Genomic DNA, 9,034 nt, shown 5'->3' on the forward strand with positions numbered 1-9,034 from the left:
GTCAACTGGTGATTTTTTTTTTCCTTTCTTTTTTACTTTTTTTGTTTTGTTTTGGGTTTTTTTGTTTGTTGGAGTGGAAGAAGTGTGAAAGTGAGACCCAGCATGGAAGGAAGCCTCTCTTTGATGGGTGGCTCTTGGCGCGTATCCTTTTGTGTATTTCTGGGTGTCGATGCATTTACAATGATGTAGTGAAAAGAGCTTATTCTTGCTTCATTTTCCGGGTTATTATTTACTAATTTTTTATTAAGTTTGCAAGCCAGCCAGGTGTTTGGGGTCACTGAAGAAGGACCCTGCTGTGGCCGGGAGCAGATCCTTTACTCCCCCGCCTTGCTTGCTGTGCTGCAAACAGCCATCCCCTCTGTTTTTTCTCCAAGATACGCAAAGGAGAGAAGCCTTCCCTTCCAGCCACGAGTGTTCTCACACTGGCGGTGCACCCCGAGGTCCCCTGCCACGGGGTCAGGCTGAGCGTGGGGACAGGGCAGAGCAGCGTGAGCGTGGGGACAGGGCGCAGCAGCACAGCCTCGCCAGCCCAGCGCAGGCTGCTCCTGCTCTCTTAAGCCTCAGCGCACCCCAGAAATTCTGTCCCTGCGGGTGCTGCGTGGTGGTGGTCCTTGGGCACTGCCAGGCTCTTCAGCCTTCTCTCTCCCCTTCTTGTGGCTTTCCTGTTGAAACTCCACACAAACCCACCCTTTTTCCCCCGAGTTTTCTTCTTTTTAAATACTTTTTCTTTTTTTATTTCAAGTTGGTTTATTGGGAAATGGCAGAGACCACGTCACAGCTTGGTGCCTGCCTCCTCACAATAAAGCTGCTGAGCCCGGCGCTGACATCAGTGGGATTTGAGGAGCTGGTGGGGGGAAAAGGCCCCCAGAGTACTTGGTACCTCTGGGGGGTGTGAAGAACCAAGGCCAGGAAGGGGGATGAAGGCCAGACCCGCCTCCCTTTTGTTCCCAGAGAAGTCTGCGTGTGCTCAGCCTCTATATTAGACACACCAGAGATTCCACGCAGGCAGGACTGGGTAGACACGTGTCCTGTCCCCCCAGCACTGCAGCTTTGGGGGTCACGATGGAGAAGGGATGTGCAAATCACACTTGGGCTCTGGGGTATGTGCGTGACCTGTCTCTGATCAGGCAAGAAAAAGGGGTCCTGCTGAATTCTGGCTGAGGGAACGCAAGCTGAGAGCCCACCCCCCCACCCCCACCCCCACTGCCTGGTGATTAACAGTGGTCAATTAATTACAGAGCAGACTCCAGCTGCTTAGAGTGCTTTCTCCTGTGTCTGGGAACACAGATCCTTGCGTCTTCTACTTCATGAGAAAGGAATGCCTCCTGTGTCTTTGGCTGTACCCTGTTTCATAATAATGCCAATGAAAGTGCCTGAGGCCACTTTAGACTGGTTTCTTGACAAATTCTACTTATTTGTCGTTTTAATGTTTGATTCATCCTTTCCACTTTCCCACTAGATTGTGGCCTCCAAGACGCATGCAAATACCAATTAATACCCAATGTTTTGCTAACACTTTGGACTACTTCAGCAACAAAGTGTGGACCTCTGTCAGAGGAAATTCCAATAGGAACTCCAAATCTCGGAATTATTTCTTGTAATAACCACTTCACAACCTCTTTTTGCTTGTGTGGTGCGACAGGGAAGGGCTTCTGGCCATCCTGTAAAAGTATCAACCCTTACCAGGATGTACTGGTACCCATTTTGTCTAGGCAGCTCTGAAAAATCTACTTGCCAATAATCTCCAGGTTCTGTACCAGATTTCAGTCTGCCCATTTGAACCTTTTTCTTAATCACTGGATTGGTTTTCAAACGTACTTCACACTTTGCAGTTACCGTATTAGCTATTCCCAACATCTTAACTGATATTACTTGCTTTCCCAAAGATGTTACTAAGGCTTCTGCTCCCCAGTGACATTCTTGATGTCTCGTTTGAATTATCTCTCTCATCACAGGAGGTGGAATTACTACCTGTCCATTAGGAGTTATCCACCATCCAGCTAAGTTTTTCTTAGCATTTAATAACTGACCCGATTTGTCATCTTCCTCTGAATATCTCGGTTTCTCCCTGGGAAGGGTTACTGTTTTAGAAGGAATTATTGCCATTTGCAATGCTTGTTTCTTTGCTACCCTTTTTGCTGTTCTATCAGCTAAATTATTCCCAGCTATTATTTTTGTATTGCCAGTCTGGTGTGCCGTACAGTGCATGATTGCTACTTGATCTGGCTTTTGAACTGCTTGTAATAATCGTAAAATCTCTGTTTGATGCTTAATGTTTGATCCTTGAGAGGACAATAACCCCCTCTCTTTCCACAAAGCTCCATGGACATGCACTACCCCAAAGGCATATTTTGAATCAGTCCAGATATTTACTCTCTTGTCGTTGCTTAATTCTAAGGCTCGAATTAAAGCGATGAGTTCCGCCTTTTGGGCTGATGTGGTACCCGCCAATGCTCCTGCTTCTATGACTGTAGTCTCTGTTGTTACCGCATATCCGGCGTATCGGACTCCGTGTTCCATAAAGCTGCTTCCATCAGTATACAGTTCCCAGTCTGGTCTCTCCAATGGCACATCCTTCAGATCTTCACGACTGGAATAAACATACTCGATGGTAGCCAAGCAATCATGTTCCAGTCGTCCTTCTTCCTGTATGGAACTTAAAAACACTGCAGGATTTACCAGGTTAGTTGTCTTTAGAATCACATCATCCTGTTCAGTCAATACCACCTGGTGCTTCATCATTCGGCTGGGGGACAGCCAGTGTCCCCCCTTCTGTTCTAGGACAGTTATCACCATGTGTGGCACATAGACTGTTATTGTTCTTCCCAAAGTCAATTTCCGAGCTTCTTGTATGAGCATCACTGTTGCGGCCACTGCTCGCAGGCAGTTTGGCCACCCTTTACTCACTGTGTCCAGTTGTTTAGAGAAATATCCGACTGGTCGTTTCCAGCTTCCTATCCTCTGGGTTAACACGCCCGGTGCAAGGTGTTGCCTTTCATGTACAAACAGCTGGAAATCTTTGGTTAGATCCGGCAGTCCCAAGGCAGGTGCAGACATTAAGGCACGCTTCAACTCTACAAAAGCCTTTTGTTGTTGTGGGCCCCATACAAAGGAAGGGTTCTTTTGGGCCTCGTACAGCGGTTTAGCTATTAGCCCATAGTTCATGATCCAAAGGCGACACCACCCAGTCATTCCCCAAAATGCTCTGAGTTCATGAATATTTCTCGGCTCAGGTATACCACAAATAGCTTCTTTGCGATTTTTTCCTAATTGTCGTTGTCCTTTTGAAATCTCAAAGCCCAGATATATCACAGTCTGGCAGGCTATCTGGGCTTTCTTCCTGGATACCTTATACCCATTTAGTCCCAGGAAATTCAAGAGGTCAATAGTCACCTGTATACAGGTAGGTCTTTCTTCTGTAGCTATCAATATGTCATCCACATATTGTAGGAGTAAATGCCCAGGTCTTGGTTTGTCCTGTTTCCAGATTTCAAGTTCCTTTGCTAAATGATTTCCAAAAATAGTTGGACTGTTTTTAAATCCTTGGGGTAATCTAGTCCATGTCAGCTGCATCTTTTGCCCAGTTTGAGGATTTTCCCATTCGAAAGCAAACAGTTTTCTGCTTCCCTTTTCCAAAGGTATACAGAAGAAAGCATCGTTTAAATCAAGCACTGTAAACCACTGATAATTCTCCCTCAATGCTGTTAACAGTGTATAAGGGTTGGCTACCACAGGATAAATATCCTCAACTATTTGATTTACTGCTCTCAAGTCTTGTACCAGTCTATATTCACCTGAAGGTTTTCTGACTGGTAAAATAGGAGTATTATACTCAGATTCACATTCTTCCAAAATTTTATACTCCAAAAATTTATCAATCCATTTCTTCAATTCCTGTCTCACTTCCGGTTTGATTGGATACTGTTTAATTCTCACTGTTCTGCGCCTTCCTTCAAATCTATTTTAACTGGTTCTGCTAGTTTCGATTTACGAGGAATATCTGTCTCCCATACAGTAGGGATCACTGCCAAATCCACCTCCGGTGGAATTTCTTGTTCCTTTACCTTTTCTTGTATCGTCAGGATTTCTCCCGTTTTTGACTCAGGTATTTTCAAGAAAAGTTCTCCTTCGTCAAAAACAATCTGTGCATTTAATTTGGATAACAAATCTCTTCCTAAGAAGGGTACCGGACATACTGGTACATACAAAAATTCATGTGTAATTATCTTATTTCCAAATTTCAAATCCAGGGGTTGCAGGAATGGCCTGTTGTTGTTCCAATTTTTCCTTTACAGGTATTTAATAAAAAAATGTCGCTTCTGTATCCACTCCCAACCTCACAATTTAAACAACATTTTTTTCCACTTTCTTATTATCAGAAGTTACAGCCATTACCAAATTATCTCCAATAGTTAGCTTACATTCATCCTGCCAATCCTTTCTTTGTCTTAAGTAAAAAAAACAAATCCACATCTGGCATTTTATTCCATTTCCCTTCTCTTTTACAATACAGCATTAACTGCAAAATAGTGTTACAATTCAGTGTCCCATTCGTGGGCCACTTTTCCTGATCATCCAATATATACAAAGGCCACCAATTATTACAATACTCAAATTATTACAAACTCAATCATCTGGCTCTTTTGCAGATCATCCTGTAAATTTCCCCAATGTGCCAATAAACATCCCAACAAAGAATTTTTCGGGATTTTGTCATTTACAGCAAGATTACCCATGCTTTTACTTTTAAACAACCAAGTTAACTTAGTTGCCATGGTGTAATTACTCACAGTACAATACACAATTATTCAACTCTGTCACTCCGATCCGCGGATCCACACTCCCACTCGCTTTCGTTCTCAATTATACGTCTGACCCTTACAGCCACACTCACACTTTCCCACAGTTACTTTAAACAAACATATAACACAATATTATACCTCTTAATTTTCTTCTTAATACACAAACTCACAGAACAACAAAGAACACCAAAACCTTCTAACTTCTTGTTAGAGGCACTACCTTAGAGAACACTATAGCATATAGTTTCTCTTGTCTCCACTTTTGTCCAACCCTGCAATAGCTTTCGCTTATGTCTTACGGGCAGACGCCTAGGCTTCCACTTCCACAAGGATCCTTTTAGTCCAACCCTGCAATAGCTTTCGCTTATGTCTTACGGGCAGACTCCTAGTCCTACCCTGCGCAGCTCTTTCACCGCGTCTGACAGGCAGACTTACTCAGTGGGGCTCCAACCCACTGGTGGGACTCCATCCCACTCTTTCCCATACAATTATTATAGTGGGACTCCTACCCACTTCCTCTAGTGCACTTACTTACTACAATTAAAAAAAGAAGTGTCTTACCCAAAAATCCAGGGAACGTCGCGAAGAGCCTTACGGATCGGGGATCGATGGGTGTCCCCGAGAAATCCTCGGTGCCGGCCGGAACCGATCAGGTCCCCGACTCCTCCGGTCTCCTTCAGTGGGGTCCCATCTGGGTCGCCAAAACTGTTACCGAAATCTCGGACTGAAGAACTTATCGACACCAATGTGATGTAGATAAGCAGACACTTCTTTATTAACGGCCGGGTGCGTGAGCGAGTCCTCTCACGATCAACGCACGCCAGGTCCCAAAATCAGATTCCATAGATAGAACTTATTCATACATATTCATTAAATATTCATGCATAATCATAACATTTCCCGTAAATCATTAACATACTCTCCTCCTATATCCGATTCTGTGCAGTAGAGCTTAGAAAGGTCTAGAAATGGGTCTGGGGTGCGATTTGGGTAGGTGGTGTATGAGTCGGTGGTCGCGATCTCCCCCTGCCGGAATTACCTTTTACTGAAGTTCACAGTTTCTTGGCAGGTAACCACAAGCTGTTCCAGTCGACTCTCCCCAGTTCCCATTCATCTCATATTCTGACATTTCAGTACACCTCTGCGTACAGAAGACTGGTTAAATACAAAGAAACCTTTCAACCCTAAAGTTATTACCTAAGTTTTAACAATGGTTCCAGCCCCTTCTTCTAGCCTTGGTACAGGACGTACAGAAGATCTCATAGCAGCTTTTACTGTGCAACTAAGAGTTTCATTAAAAATATTTCTTATCCTTCTATTTTTCAATTTTATAAAATGATTTTATAAAATCAATTAATCAATCAAATAAAGTCAATCAATCTTAACTTATTAACAAATCGATAACATGTCTTCATTGCCTTTCACTAAAATTCCTCTTTCCTGTGAAACCAGTTGTGTTTGTGGGTTTGGGATCTTTTTTTTCTTTCCTCCCCTTGTTCAGGGAGCAGTAGCCCAGCACAGTTCCACTTGATTTTTTTCTGGTGGTGTTACAACAGACATTGTGCAGTCCTCCTAACGCTTTGTCCATCAGTAATGTTTTCACTTTTTTCTTGTTCCTGTTTTAAGAGACACTATTGTTTTCTTTCTAAGGGCTGTATTTTTGTTATGTCCTTCATGATGAGTGAATTCAAAGTACTTTCAATGGCATAATACACTTTGTAGTGTAATTTTGTGAAAATGCTTCTCTATGAATTACAAAAAAGATTTCATTTTCTATTATTTCAGAGGTAAACCCTGAATTAATCAATCCTGGATGTGGTGTTTCTGTCTTCTAGAAATACGTGAAGCTTAACTTTGTTTTTATAGGTTGAGAAGGAAAAAGCAAAGAAAGATGTTCAAAAGTGCAGGCGGTGGCAAAACAGGAATGTGTGGATAAATTAAATAACATCACTAATCGGCAAATGAAACAAAAGATTACTGTAAGGAAGAATGACTGTTTGAAAATGGAGAATGAAAACACGATAGAAGAAAAAGACAAAAAGATTTTTTCATCTGGGGAGAGCTCAAAATTATTAAAATGCCAGTGAAAGGGTAAGCTAAGGAAATAATCTCTAATTCTTATTTGTAGTACTATGTAAGTGTCTTAGGTTTTCTGATACTGTGGTAGTTGAAGTAGTTTCCTCAGTGGTGAAAGCCATAGTGAGCAGTCCACTGCTTTTCAAAAAGTGAAGAAAATTTCTTCTTAGAAAACACTAAGCTCATGATGGAGGTTCAAATTTATGGCCTGCTCTAAAAAAAAGAAAAGGAAAAAAGAAAAGAAAAAAAAACCCCATCCAAATTCCTGTGATTTCCTTGTCAATACTGAGGCAAAATGCATCTTTGAAACCAGAAAGAAAAGCAGACTGGAAAAAGCAGTTATTTTTGTAGGAAATGGCCACCTAGAAAAGAAAAGTAGGAACTTGGGGTTTGCTACTACTCCCTTTTCTAGGTGATTTTAGTGATCTCCGTGCAGTTGGTGTTTTCCTTTTCATTAAGTTAATATGCCCTTTGTCAGGAGAGGGTGATTTGAAGAATCAGTCAGCAGTATGCAGGCGAGCGGAGGTTGTCTTTATTCGGCAGCGCTGGGTGCATGGGGGATCGCGCCACCAAAGTCATGCACCCCGAGGTGACTTTTCAGTCCCCCCTTTATACAAGCTACTCAGACCTATTCATGAGTTTTCCAAGAAATGGTTTACATATTCATTACAATTCTGAGAATTCATTTACATATCTCATGCCTGCACAATGTCCTTGAGGAGTTGTCTCTGCGCAGACTCTATTCCTCAGGGGCCATGTTTAAAGTCTTTGTCTTCGCCACGTTGCATGTACAACAGGAATCTAAGACAGAATGTCCCTTCTGAAGATAACCAACCCAAGGCCTTAGCAGTCTGTGCATCCGTCATGTGGCAGTAAGGGTCCTTGGACATCTCCCGACTTTTAACTAAACGTAGGTGCGTCATCCTTTAGATAAGTGGTACAGCATTCGCTATTCAGAGTTCCCGTTGTTTGTCAGGCAGCACCAGTCCCGCTGTGTCACCACATTTCCTTCTCAACCTGGACTTGGGACAGAGACCAGTCCTGCAGACACCTCGGCAAGGAGGAGCCCTTGATGAGGACGACGACGAGCCGCTTTTGGGTGAGCTCAGAGCTGACTGAAACACAAGCGAAAAGCCCCAGCTCAAACCAGGCCGCTTTGCTTTTCTTGGAAGTCACAAAGCTTCGCTCTGGTGGGTCTCTTTGCATCGGAAACCCTTGTGCTCCCAACGCTGTGACCTGTGTGGGTGCCAAGTCAGAGCAGTCCGTCGCCGCCTGCCTTTGAATTCAAGGTTTGAACCGCGCAGTGTGGCCAGAGCGGGCACATGCTGCGAGAGGTCACGGACCACCATTTCCCTGGCCCTGCGGCTGAGCCAGCGCAGCCCGCTGCTGTGCCGGGAGCGGTGGGGACAGTGCCGCTCTGTCCCCACACAGCTGCCCAGAGCTCAGGGGAGGGGGCGGCCTGGAAGCGCCTGGGCTCCAGCGGCCGGCCAGAGAAAGCCCCCCCAGTTCTCACGGGGGAAGTGACTGACATGTGCAGGGTTTCTCCTGCTCGGACTGCAACAAGTTTCCCAGGAAGCTCCCCAAGGCGTGGGCGTTTGGGTCTGAAGCCCCCCGGGCCGAGAGCAGGCGCTGCCAGGGAGCTGGAGCCCGCGGCAGGCTGGCCGTCACTCAGCAGGCAGGTGAACCTGCTTCCCCGCGCCCCACTCCATCCACCTCCGCCAGCTCTTACTTCCAGCCTGCTCCCCCCGGCCCGTACCCCCATCCTTTCTCCCCGTGCGGCAGCTGCAGCAGGCGCGTACCAGCCTCCCGAGCCCCCGGCTGACGCGGGGCACTGGCACGCTCAGCCGGCAGCGCTGGCCCCGCTGCAGGAGGGCTAGTCCGCAGGCTGCAGAGGAATCACTCGCTGACCCAGGGGAGGGAAAGCCCATTTATTTAGGCTGTTTGAATTTGGCACGCACAGAACATATCCCAGTAACGCACGGGAGGCTAAGGGGTTTGTTTTGTTTTTTTCTTTCTTCTTCTTCTCTACAGACATACAGGAAAACTCTGTGCAACTCCCATGTACACACTGCACAAAGGAAACAGCTTTAAGCAACCACCGGTGAAACGTGGAAGCCTTTTAAGATCTCTGGAGCTGGCACAGGAATGCTTTCTAC

Source organism: Falco cherrug, unplaced genomic scaffold (assembly GCF_023634085.1).
Source record: "Falco cherrug isolate bFalChe1 unplaced genomic scaffold, bFalChe1.pri scaffold_101, whole genome shotgun sequence".
Lineage (NCBI taxonomy): Eukaryota > Metazoa > Chordata > Aves > Falconiformes > Falconidae > Falco > Falco cherrug.